The sequence below is a fragment of the Musca autumnalis genome, unplaced genomic scaffold, assembly GCF_047663935.1.
Source record: "Musca autumnalis isolate F117 unplaced genomic scaffold, ASM4766393v1 scaffold_1, whole genome shotgun sequence".
Classification (NCBI taxonomy): domain Eukaryota; kingdom Metazoa; phylum Arthropoda; class Insecta; order Diptera; family Muscidae; genus Musca; species Musca autumnalis.
This window is the reverse complement of record NW_027411644.1, coordinates 196858110-196869853: the sequence shown is the minus strand read 5'-3', so window position 1 is coordinate 196869853 and position 11744 is coordinate 196858110. Positions and strand designations below refer to the sequence as shown.

Here is an 11744-nt window from a genome sequence, read left to right as displayed (position 1 = left end):
CTACTAATTTAGCAAAGGGTTTCACTCAGTTGGCACCTATGTCCTTTAACTGCAGCGGAATTTCCTTATTATAGCTGTCCAAACACTGTGCACTATAATTAGCAATAAATTGACAGCCTAACTTGCATTTCCACATTCACAAAGATGCACTTTGGAAAATTCTGATGATTAGTTAAGTCGATGAGGGGCTGGCTGGCTGTTGTTGATGCTGGCGCAGCAGCTCAGCCAGCTGCTGATGTTGGTGACCAACCAAGAAATGTTGGTGATATTTTTGTTGCTGTTTTCTTTGGATGGCTGACGATGAGAGGTGGTTTTGATATGAAATTGACTTAATGTCTTTACAGTTGTTGTTGTTGCTACTATTTAGCTCTTAATATCGTTTTATTGTTTTTTGTTGTTGTTGTTTTGTTATCCCCAAAGCTAGCTCATGCTAGCTACTGCTGCGGCAATGCCAAGTGTAGTCAAAGAGCCGCAGTGAGTGTAAAGTGTCGAGTGTTTGTTTTCAGTTTGGCTTAAATACCCCTCCCCCCTCTACTCCTTCTCCGCTTCTTAACGTCTCAACAATCAAGCAGTTAACAATATCTTTTGTTTTATGACTTGAGGTGAGATGTAGTTGTTGTTGGTGCTGCTGCTGCCTCCACTGCTGCTACTTGTGCTGTTGTTGATGCCGGTGTGCGATTGTTGCTGTAACGTTTGTTTTTTTTTTTTTTGTTTTATGAAATTTCATTCGTTTTTCGTTTTAAAGAAATACAAAAATATTTTGCCGCAAGATCTCATTTATTTGCTGCCGCTCAAGGTGTTCACATCACACCAACCGACGACCATCCTCCTCATTAACAGCCACAACGCCATTCCATATCCACAAATCAGCGTAGTGGGGGAGTAACGCCAAATCATTTAATTTTGCCACTAATTGAAATTGTCGTGTGTAAGAAAAAGAGTATCGAATAAACAAAAAAAGAGACTCTTAAACCGAAACGAAAACAAAATCTGCAAAAAATTCAAGAATTTGAAAAAAAATCTTCACTTTTTAATGTCTTTCTTGTGTTGAAAAATAAAGAATAAAAAGTGGAAAAATAGAAACCGAAGACTTGGAACGAAATAAGTGCCTTAAAGAAGTGATTAAATAGAAGTTTGTCTAAACGAATCTAAAAAAAGTGTGTAATTTATGTGAAATTAAATACCCAGAAAATTCCATTCGAAAATAAAACACTGAAAAAGGATTAACATTTTGAAGGAGAAAAACAATAATTTTAACGTAAGTATTTCTTTCTTTAGAATTGTGGAATTTGGAAAATAAGTAACGACAGCGGACTCCGTCAAATAGTCAGTTAAAATTGCAAGAGTAATTTTAACCACTATGAAATTATTATTATTTGTTCAGATTTTATGCCACATCCGATTTTGAAAATTGGGAGAAAAGAACCCTTTATTTCTAGACTGAATTCGGTCACACATTCCAAATTTCATCGAAATCGGAAATATATAGCGTGTTTGGTACAGAAAATACGTGAAATCGGCCGAAAATATATATGGGAGCTATATCCAAATCGGAACCGATTTCGATATAATTTAGCACACTTATTTCTAGACCGAATTCAGTCAAACATTCCAAATTTCATTAAAATCGGACGTATATAGCGTGTGTGGTACAGGAAATACGTGAAATCGGCCGAAAATATATATGGGAGCTATATCCAAATCCGGACCGATTTCAATATAATTTTGCACACTTATTTGTAGACTGAATTCAGTCACACATTCCAAATTTCATCGAAATTGGACGTATATAGCGTGTTTGGTGCAGCAAATACGTGAAATCGGGCGAAAATATATATGAGAGCTATATCCAAATCTGAACCGATTTTCACCAAAAGCAATAGCGTTCTTCCTATGGCTAAAAAAGTTGTAGTCCCCAATTTTCAGCTGAATCGGACAAAAAATGCGACCTGTATGTTGCGAACAAAAAACTACTCCCCCCGAAATTTGTCTGTATAGGTCCACGACTACATACAGCCCCCATAGAACGGTACCTCCCGATTTTCGGTATTTTGAAGGTTGTGGCCACAATAATCCACCGAAATGGCTGAAATTTGGTATTTGGTCTTCACTTGGGGTATTAAACAATTCAAATGAAATTTGTCAGCATAGGTCCACGCCTTCATATAGCCCCCATAGAACGTACCTCCCGATTTTCGGTGTTTTCAAGATTGTGGCCTCAATATTCCTCCGAAATGGCTGAAATTTGGTATTTAGTCTTCGTTGGGGGTATAAAACTTTCCTCCAGAAACTTGTCGGTATAGGTCCACGCGTTAGTACAGCACCCATAGAACGGTACCTCCCTATTTTCGGTATTTTTAAAGTTGTGGCCGCAATATTCCACAGAAATTGGTGAAATTTGGTATTTGGTCTTTATTTAATGTTTCATAAGAATATTTAATGTTTCATAAGAAATTTGTTGGTATAGGTTCACACCTTCATATAGCCCCCATAGAACGGTACCACCCGATTTTCGGTATTTTGAAGGTTTTTGCTTCATTATCACACCGAATTGGCTGAAATTTGGTTCATATTCTTCGTTGGGGTATAAAACTTTCCCCCAGAATTTTGTTGGTATAGGTCCATGCCTTCTTATAGTCCCCATATAACGGTTCCTCCGGATTTCCGGTATTTTGAAGTTTGTGACATCAATATTCCACCGAGATTGTTGAAATTTGGTATTTAGTCTTCATTTGGGGTATAAAACTGTACATATGAAATTTGTCGGTATAGCTCCATGCCTTCATATAGGCCCGCCATAGAAGAATACCTCCCGGTTTTCGGTATTTTCAAGGTTGTGGCCTCAATATTCCTCCAAAATGGCTGAAATTTGGTATTTGGTCTTCGTTGGGGGCATAAAACTTGCCCCCAGAATTTTGTCGGTATATGCCCAAGCCTTCATATAGCCCCCATAAAACGGTACCTCTGGAGTTTCGGTATTTTGAAGTTTGTGGCATCAATATTCCACCGAAATTGTTGAAATTTATAATTTAGTCTTCATTTGGGGTATAAAACTTCCCATATGAAATTTGTCGGTATAGCTCCTCGCCTTCATATAGCCCCATAGAACGGTACATCCCGGTTTTCGCTATTTTGAAGTTTGTGGCATCAATATTCCACCGAAATTGCTGAAATTTCTTTATTTAGATTTCGTTGGGGATACAAAACTTTCCACATGAAATTTGTAGGTATAGGTCCACGCCTTAATATTGCCCTAATAAATCCCGATTTTCGACACTTTGAATGTCCGTGGCCACAACCTTCATAATACCGAAAATCAGCCACCGAAACAGCTTAAATTTGGTATTTAGCCTACGTTGGAGGTAAAACCCTTTCCGACTGAAATTCGTCGGTATAGATCCACGTTCCCATAGAACAGTACTAGGAATAGGTAAGTCGACTTTCGATTAATCGACTTTTTGCAGTCAAAAGTCTGAAAACCCTAGTCGACTTTTGTCTGGAGGGAAAATCGTATAATCGATTATCTTGTTTGTTTTCGAGTTTGCCCATAAGGAATTGACATTTGCCGTTTGCGCTATGGAATTGACTTTTGAAACCCACACCCACTGGGTTAATCCGGTTAAGTGTAACCGGGGTATTACGCTTTTGGTGGTTTTACAGTTTCAAAAGAAAACTTGTTTTTTTGTTATGTAGGTAGGATTGTTGTATTAAGAACCATTTCAAGGAATTACCGCAGGGTTTACAAGAAGTACGCTATTTTATTTTTCTTCAGGTACTAAATTTTAGTGAAATTCCAAATTTAGTGGACTAAAACTTTTAGGGAACAGCTTGGAACAAAGTTCCGTTTGCACAGAATGATGCCCGAGAGTGCCCTCTTTCATCCCATACGTACTTTTGTAACCGAACCGATCAGACCGTTTAACACTTTTTTAAATTACATGGGTAAAAATGGGTGGTTTTTCCATGCCGTTTCTCATATAAATTATATATTTTTTACACAAATGGACATTCTTTTAATATATAAGTTTTTATAAGAGTTATATGAGATTTATGAAAACACAAGGAGTATTTTTTTAATTTTAGAAAAAAAACATTTTTTTTTGAAAATGTGAACAATTTAATAAAGAAATTTTTTCCAATTTTTTTTTTATTTATTTTTTTTTTTTTTTTTTTGTATATTTATAGTTTGTTTATTTGTGTTTGACCTTTTTTAAGTAGTTAGAAAATATGAACAACTCAAAAACAGTCATATATTGATGCAAAATATAAAAAAATCAACTTTTTATCTTTGACCTTGAATTCCACTGCAACTACTAGACCTAATTCGAATGTTTTTAATGCATCGGATGGTGATTATGTTATCTGTCGAACATAAAAAATATCTCTATCCGTTGAAAAGTTACCGAGTTTCGACCAGGAAAAAACGATTCTGAACCACTGTGCAAGGTTTCTTTATCAGCACCCAAAGTGTTGGCGGCTAGGGACTTGAGAACCTTGTTCCTAAATCTCAGTTTGTCGAAATTGTGCTTCCAGTCCATATGGTGAACAGTGTGACCGTAGATTTAGTGGCGGATATTTGCACTTTTCTCGTGTGGAAATACGTGGTAAGATCAGTCAAATTGGAGTCCACACATAAAACAACAAAACATTGTTCCACAACATCCCATACGGTCAAGGGAGACTTCTCTCATATCAATGAGTGCACCCCGATTCATATTAGCTCAATGATATGGGACCTACTGTTTATCGCTGAGTCCGAACGGCGTGTCTTAAAATACCACATGTGGAGAAGTTTTTCAAGGCTGAAATACTCAGATAATGTCGCCAACATTACTGAGGGGTATTTTGACACAGTTGAAAAATGTTTGATGTTGCCTGGCCGGAGAATCGAACCCCCGACCTTCTGCGTGCAAGGCGGGCGTGCATACCATTGTACCACGGTGGCACCCGGGGTCCACACACATAATTAATTATTCAACGATTCGAACTTGGTAGGAGAGTAGTCTGTTCAATATCCTCAAACAGGGTGGAATGCTTGACAGTGTCGATAAGTCGAGCGCCACCATGACTGTTCTATCGTACAGGTTGCTCTGGTTGAGTCCTCGACTAATATGTGTGGTGATGACGTGCGGTGCTGTTGTCGTACTGTGCTGCTTAGGGAACCGCAACTAAATAGCTATTTCTTCATCTGGGGAGGAATAAAGCTTGCATCCATCAGTATCGGGACCGCCCTGCCCATGTTCCAGACATCAGGAACGATGTGTGTGGCTAGCTAGCAGGTTGAGAACTTTGGTGAAATACTCGACTCCCGGCTCATCTAGCTGTTTCAGCATTACCATTAGGGCTCAACACTTTGGATGTCATTAGCGTTCCTCATGACATTCGCAACATCACCTTTTGTAAATTGTGTTGGTTCATCCTCGACAGGAAGAGATCTTATGCGAGGTGGTATTCTCCAGTCAGCGTAACGTCGCTAAACGGTACGTTCTTCCTTTTTCCAGGGTGCGAGAGTAGGGTTACGTATTTCAAAGCAAAAGTCGAGATTTCGATCTTTTGATTTTTAGTTAAAAAATCGATCTTTTGATTATTTTCTTAGATCTTAAAAATCGATTTTTCGATTTGTACTCAGAACTGAAAAGTCGACTATTCAATCATTCGGTTTTATTCCCAAAAATTCCCAAAAATGTATTTAGATCAAGTTTGATTTATGGCGTAGTGAATTTTTTGATTGTTACACATAAATGCTTGACAAAATGGCTTTATAGGTCTGTTCGATAACCCCAAAATTAAAAGCTTTTACAAAGTGCTGTTCGATAACAAACTTGTTCAGTAAAAGAGAACTGAGAAGTATAGCAAGTATTTTTCACTTGCGAAGTTATCGAACAGATCTTATATCTCTGTCAGCGTTATTACAATGTTTTTTAATTTTACTTTTCTTGTCGTTACATACTACAAAAATCTAAAAGTCAAAACAGAAATCGATCTTTCGATTTTCTGTGAAGTTTAGACAATTCAAACCAAAAAGTCGACGAATCGATTAATCGAAAGTCGACTTGCGTATCCCTATGCTCACCGACCAACCTGTTAATTTCACTGTGCGACAACAAAAAAAAATGACAAGAAAAATCGAGTAGATTATGAAAGTAGAGCTAAAAATATGAGACACGTGTATCGGCGTTTTTAAAGTTTACGTCGGAAAGTAACCAAAATAGGCGGGGCAAGTTCCGCCCATTTTTAATTTCTTCGAAATATTCGAATTAAGATATCTTGGAATCCTTGCATTTCAGGTATATAGTGTCTTTGGCAACTTTACTCAGGAGGGTGTGGGGAATATTCTTGATAAAAATTTTAACACTCATGCGGTTCATCAAAGGGGTCTTTTTTGTCCTTTTTTTGAAAATCTTTCAAAAACTCCTTAAAAATGTGATCGTATCAAATCCAAATATTCTACAAAATTGTTCGCCATAAAATTTTACTATGGATATCAGAATACACCAAATCTGCAACTCTTGGCTAATCGCCAGGAATCTCTAAAAATTAAAAACACATTTTAGGGTTAAAGTCGGACTTCATCTGAGTTTATTCAAAATTGTCCCACAAAACAAAATTTTAGAGAAATGATGTCAGAGACAAAAATATTCTTCATCAAATTTCACTATGGGTCACCAAAGAAATAGAATGTCTATTTACATTTTATAGCATGAAAATATCAGTAACAATTTTGCTGAAAAAAAAACAGGAAAATATTTCCCAATTTTTTTGATGAAAAATTTTTCCTTCTTTTTTCGAGTTGATACATGGAAGTAATATACAACTTGGTTATAGGTGAAAAGTGTCAAGGGATGAAAAATTCTACACAAAATTTCACTATGAGTTTCAAAATAAACCATATATCTATGTACACTATTTCCTTAAAAAATTAGATTACAAATTTATATATATTAGGATGAAATTATATGTTTTAATTTTGGACTGTTAATTTTACATAATTGCATACTGGATAAAAATCTAGCAAAATCCTTTACTTTTTGGGAATATTGTTAAAGAAAGAAATGTTCCAAAAGAAATTTCGCTGTGAGTCTCTGAATAAAAGAAATCTGTAACCATAACGTATAACATTCTTAGCAGCCCTTGTTTTTGGTGTAGGGTTTAGGGCCGTATTTTACAATTTTTAACCGGATTGTCGTTGATTAAAAAATATAAATATCTTATTGATGGTTTTTCGTTATAAATTCATACAGAAGATGTTGTGCGTTCAATTAAAATAGCTTTAAAAACATTTGTGGTGAATATATATTTGAAAAATGTAGAAAACCCAGATCGGACCTGCCAAAATGGCGTATTTTTAATACTTTTAACTTAAATTACATATTTAGGATAACCCATTGGTTGCTTGTATTGTATGTGAAAATACATTTGAAGTCTACGGCTATGGTCCAGTGAAAATATAGGTGTCATATAGGCCCTCACATGTACAATTTGGTGTGGTCCAAAAAACTACAATGATGGGACTCACTCCTACTTTGGTGGCATTTACGTAATTAACTATAGCAATTGACATAAATGGATATATCCTAACTGGGTTCGTTATGGTCATTCATGATACAGCTATTTACGTCAATTGCTATAGTTAATTACGTAAATGCCCCCAAAGTAGGAGTGAGTCCCATCATTGTAGTTTTTTAGACCACGCCAAATTGTACATGTGAGAGCCTATATGACACCTATATTTTCACTGGACCATAGCCGTAGACCTCTAATGTATTTTCACATACAATATAAGCAACCAATGGGTTATCCTAAATATGTAATTTAAGTTAAAAGTATTAAAAATACGCCATTTTGGCAGGTCCGATGTGGGTTTTCTATATTTTTCAAATATGTATTCACCACAAATGTTTTTAAAGCTATTTTAATTGAACACACAACATCTTCTGTATGAATTTATAACGAAAAACCATCAATAATATATTTATATTTTTTAATCACAACGACAATCTGGTTTAAAATTGTAAAATACGGCCCTAAACCCTACACCAAAAACAAGGGCTGCTAAGAATGTTATACGTTATGGTTACAGATTTCTTTTATTCAGAGACTCACAATGAAATTTCTTTTGGACATTTCTTTCTTTAACAATATTCCCAAAAAGTAAAGGATTTTGCTAGATTTTGATCCAGTATGGAATTATGTAAAACTAACAGTCCAAAATTAAAACATATAATTTCATCCTAATATATATAAATTTGTAATCTAATTTTTTAAGGAAATAGTATACATAGATATATGGTTTATTTTGAAACTCATAGTGAAATTTTGTGTAGAATTTTTCATCCCTTGACACTTTTCACCTATAACCAAGTTGTATTTTACTTCCATGTATCAACTCGAAAAAAGAAGGAAAAATTTTTCATCAAAAAAAATTGGGAAATATTTTCATGTTTTTCAGCAAAATTGATACTGATATTTTCATGCTATAAAATGTAAATAGACATTCTATTTCTTTGATGACCCATAGTGAAATTTGATGAAGAATATTTTTGTCTCTGACATCATTTCTCTAAAATTTTGTTTTGTGGGACAATTTTGAATAAACTCAGATGAAGTCCGACTTTAACCCTAAAACGTGTTTTTCATTTTTAGAGATTCCTGGCGATTAAACAAGAGTTACAGATTTGGTGTATTCTGAGATCCATAGTAAAATTTTATGGCGAACAATTTTGTAGAATATTTGGATTTGATACGATCACATTTTTAAGGAGTTTTTGAAAGATTTTCAAAAAAAGGACAAAAAAGACCCCTTTGATGAACCGCATGAGTGTTAAAATTTTTATCAAGAATATTCCCCAAACCCTCCTGAGTAAAGTTGCTAAAGACACTATATACCTGAAATGCAAGGATTCAAAGATATCTTAATTCGAATATTTCGAAGATATTAAAAATGGGCGGAACTTGCCCCGCCTATTTTAATTACTTTCCGACGTAAACTTTAAAAACGCCGATACACGTGTCTCATATTTTTAGCTCTACTTTCATAATGTACACGGTTTTTCCCATCATTTTGAAAAAATTTAATTTTTTTGCACAGTGTTTTCAGTGTCAGCTCCTTGACTCTGGGGTCAATGAGGTTGGTATGACAAAGCTCATTTTCTAATTCCGTCTTCCTTGAAAAACTTTGAGTACCACCAGCAAGTTTATGGCAGGCGGCTACATCAGTGATGATATCTTGGAACATCAGGAGGGTTGGTAGATCTCTGAAGCGATGATTAGTGAACTCAATGAAACTACGACAATTTGCTTTCCCATGATTAATGAAAGCGCGGTGTTCAGAGGTAAGTATACAAATGGTTTTATAGCGGTACGTTACTATCTCGACGACCTACCCAAGTTTTCATACCCTTAGCCTGTAGACTGAAGAGGGTATATACACTTTGTGCTTCATCGAAATAATGGTTTAAGATCCCAAGTATGTTTGGACGAAATCCGTTTCAGACAATTTCAAGTCGATTTAACCATATCCGCCCGTCTGTGGTGTGCACTGTAACTTTCGAATGGATCTACTGATTTGGTTCAAATTTTGGGTATAGTAGTATTTTGTATAAACTTAGTTTAAGTTCGAAGATAGGCCATATCGGTTCACTCCTTTCGGTACCTCCACCACAAAAGTTCGTACATTTTCGCTAAAATGATGCGCACGATAACTTCGAAGGGAGTAACCGAATTGGTCATAACTTTGCATATAATAATATTACTTTCACAGGTCGGGTTCGAATATGGACAATTTTTTCGGGGACAAGTCCATACTTCCTGACATAATGTACCAAAATCTCCAAAAAAGCCTGCCGGTACCAACTAAACTGGAAACCCCGATTTGGTCCAAACAGACTCGGATTATGTCCGAATATTGACTACATTGGGCCACTTCTTCGGGTACCTCCCTCCCAAAGTTTGGAAAGAGTGTAGTTTAAGGATTAGTTTTTAAATTTTTGGGATCGTTTTTAAATTTTTGGCAAAACGTTGTGTATGCGGTTCTAGAAATTGGTCCAAAACCTCAAAAAAAAAAAAAACATATAGACGTCAGAAGTATTCACGGTGCTCTTGAACCAACTTGAAATGAAATGAGTTTACACCTGGGAAGTTTTGGCGGATTCTGAAACTCCAATGTTCATAGATAAGAAAAAATCAAAAAACCAAAAAAAAAAACAAGTACAAAAGCGTTAAGTTCGGCCGGGCCGAACTTTTCATACCCTCCACCATAAAATATTCTGAACTAAAATTGAGTAATTAATTTTCATTCCTGTACCCAACTTTAAGTGGGTACGTTAAAATGTCAGATAATGTACATAAAAAGCTTCATTCGGGAGGAACTATGTATGTTGACAATTTTTGGTGGGCTAGAAATTGGAAGGTACCGTTATATAGGGGTTATAATAAAACATGGACCTATGTTGACAGTTTTTGATGGGAGCCTTTAATGTCAAATAACTCCTAATTCGGTTAAAAATTGTAGCTAGAATCCCCAAAATACCGAAAATCGGTACTTAACGTGGGAACTTTAAATGTCGTTAACAGCTAGTTCGGAGGTATGTTGTTGCAGAATATTTGTTGGCTTTTAAATTTCAAATTACAGAAAGTTCGTCCAAAAAATAAAGCCAAGGTACGGAAAATTGGGAGGTTTGTTTTGGGGCTATACCAAAACATGGACCTACGTTCGGTTAAACATTTTAAGTAAAATCCTCAAAGTACCGAAAATCGGGAAGTATCGTTATACATATTGGGGCTATGTTGAAAATTGTTGATGCAGATGTGTGGTGACCACTACAACCTTCAAATGGCAAATTACAGTTAGTTTGGTTAAAAATTGCAGCTAAAATTGCCAAATTACTGAAAATTGGGAGGTACCGTTATATGGGAGCTATATCCGAACATGGACCTATGTTGACAATATTTGATGGAGAGGTGTTGTGATCACTAAGAACTTCAAATGTCGAATTACTTCTAGTTCGGTTTAATATTGTACCTAAAATCATCAAATTACTGAAAATCGGGAGGTACTTTTATATGGGGGCTTTATCAATACATCGACCTTTCTTGACAATTTTTGGTGGTGAGGTGTGGTGACCACTAAGAATTTCAAATGTCAAATTACAGATAATTCGGTTAAAACTTGTAGGTAAAATTCTCAAAATACCGAAAATCGGGAGATACCGTTATATGGGGCTATACCAAAACATGGACCTATGTTCATAATTTTTTTCGAATATAAGTTTGTTGGTCACTAAGAACCCTAAATACCAAATTATAGCTAATTCGGTCTAAAAATGTGACTTAAAACGTCAAAATACCTGAAATCGGGCGGTAACGTTATATGGGGGCTATTTCAAAACATCGACCTATGTCCACTAGTTTTGTTATATAAGTTTATTGACACTTAAGAACCCTAAATGTCAAATTATAGCTAAATCGGTCCACAACTTTTGTTATATAAGTTTATTGGCACTTAGGAACCCTAAATGTTAAATTATACCTACATCGGTCTGAAAATGTAGCTAAAAACGTCAAAATACCGTAAATCGAGGGGTGCCGTTATATGGGGGCTATACCAAAACGTGGACCTATGTCCACAACTATTGTTATATAAGTTTACTGACACTTAAGAACCCTAAATGTCAAATTATAGCTAAATCGGTATGAAAATGTAGTTAAAAGCGGCAAAATACCGTAAATCGGGGGGTACCGATATA

General features: G+C 35.6%; 1 protein-coding gene across 1 annotated transcript in view; it reads left to right on the top strand.

The window, feature by feature from the left end:
• Positions 1–767: 767 nt before the first annotated feature.
• LOC141388926 (uncharacterized) overlaps positions 768–11744 on the top strand; it is a 58012-nt gene continuing 47035 nt past the window's right edge. Inside the window, exon 1 of the mRNA XM_073959693.1 lies at positions 768–1258. The gene's annotated coding sequence lies outside the window, so the exon portion shown is untranslated. The remainder of the gene's footprint in view (positions 1259–11744) is intronic.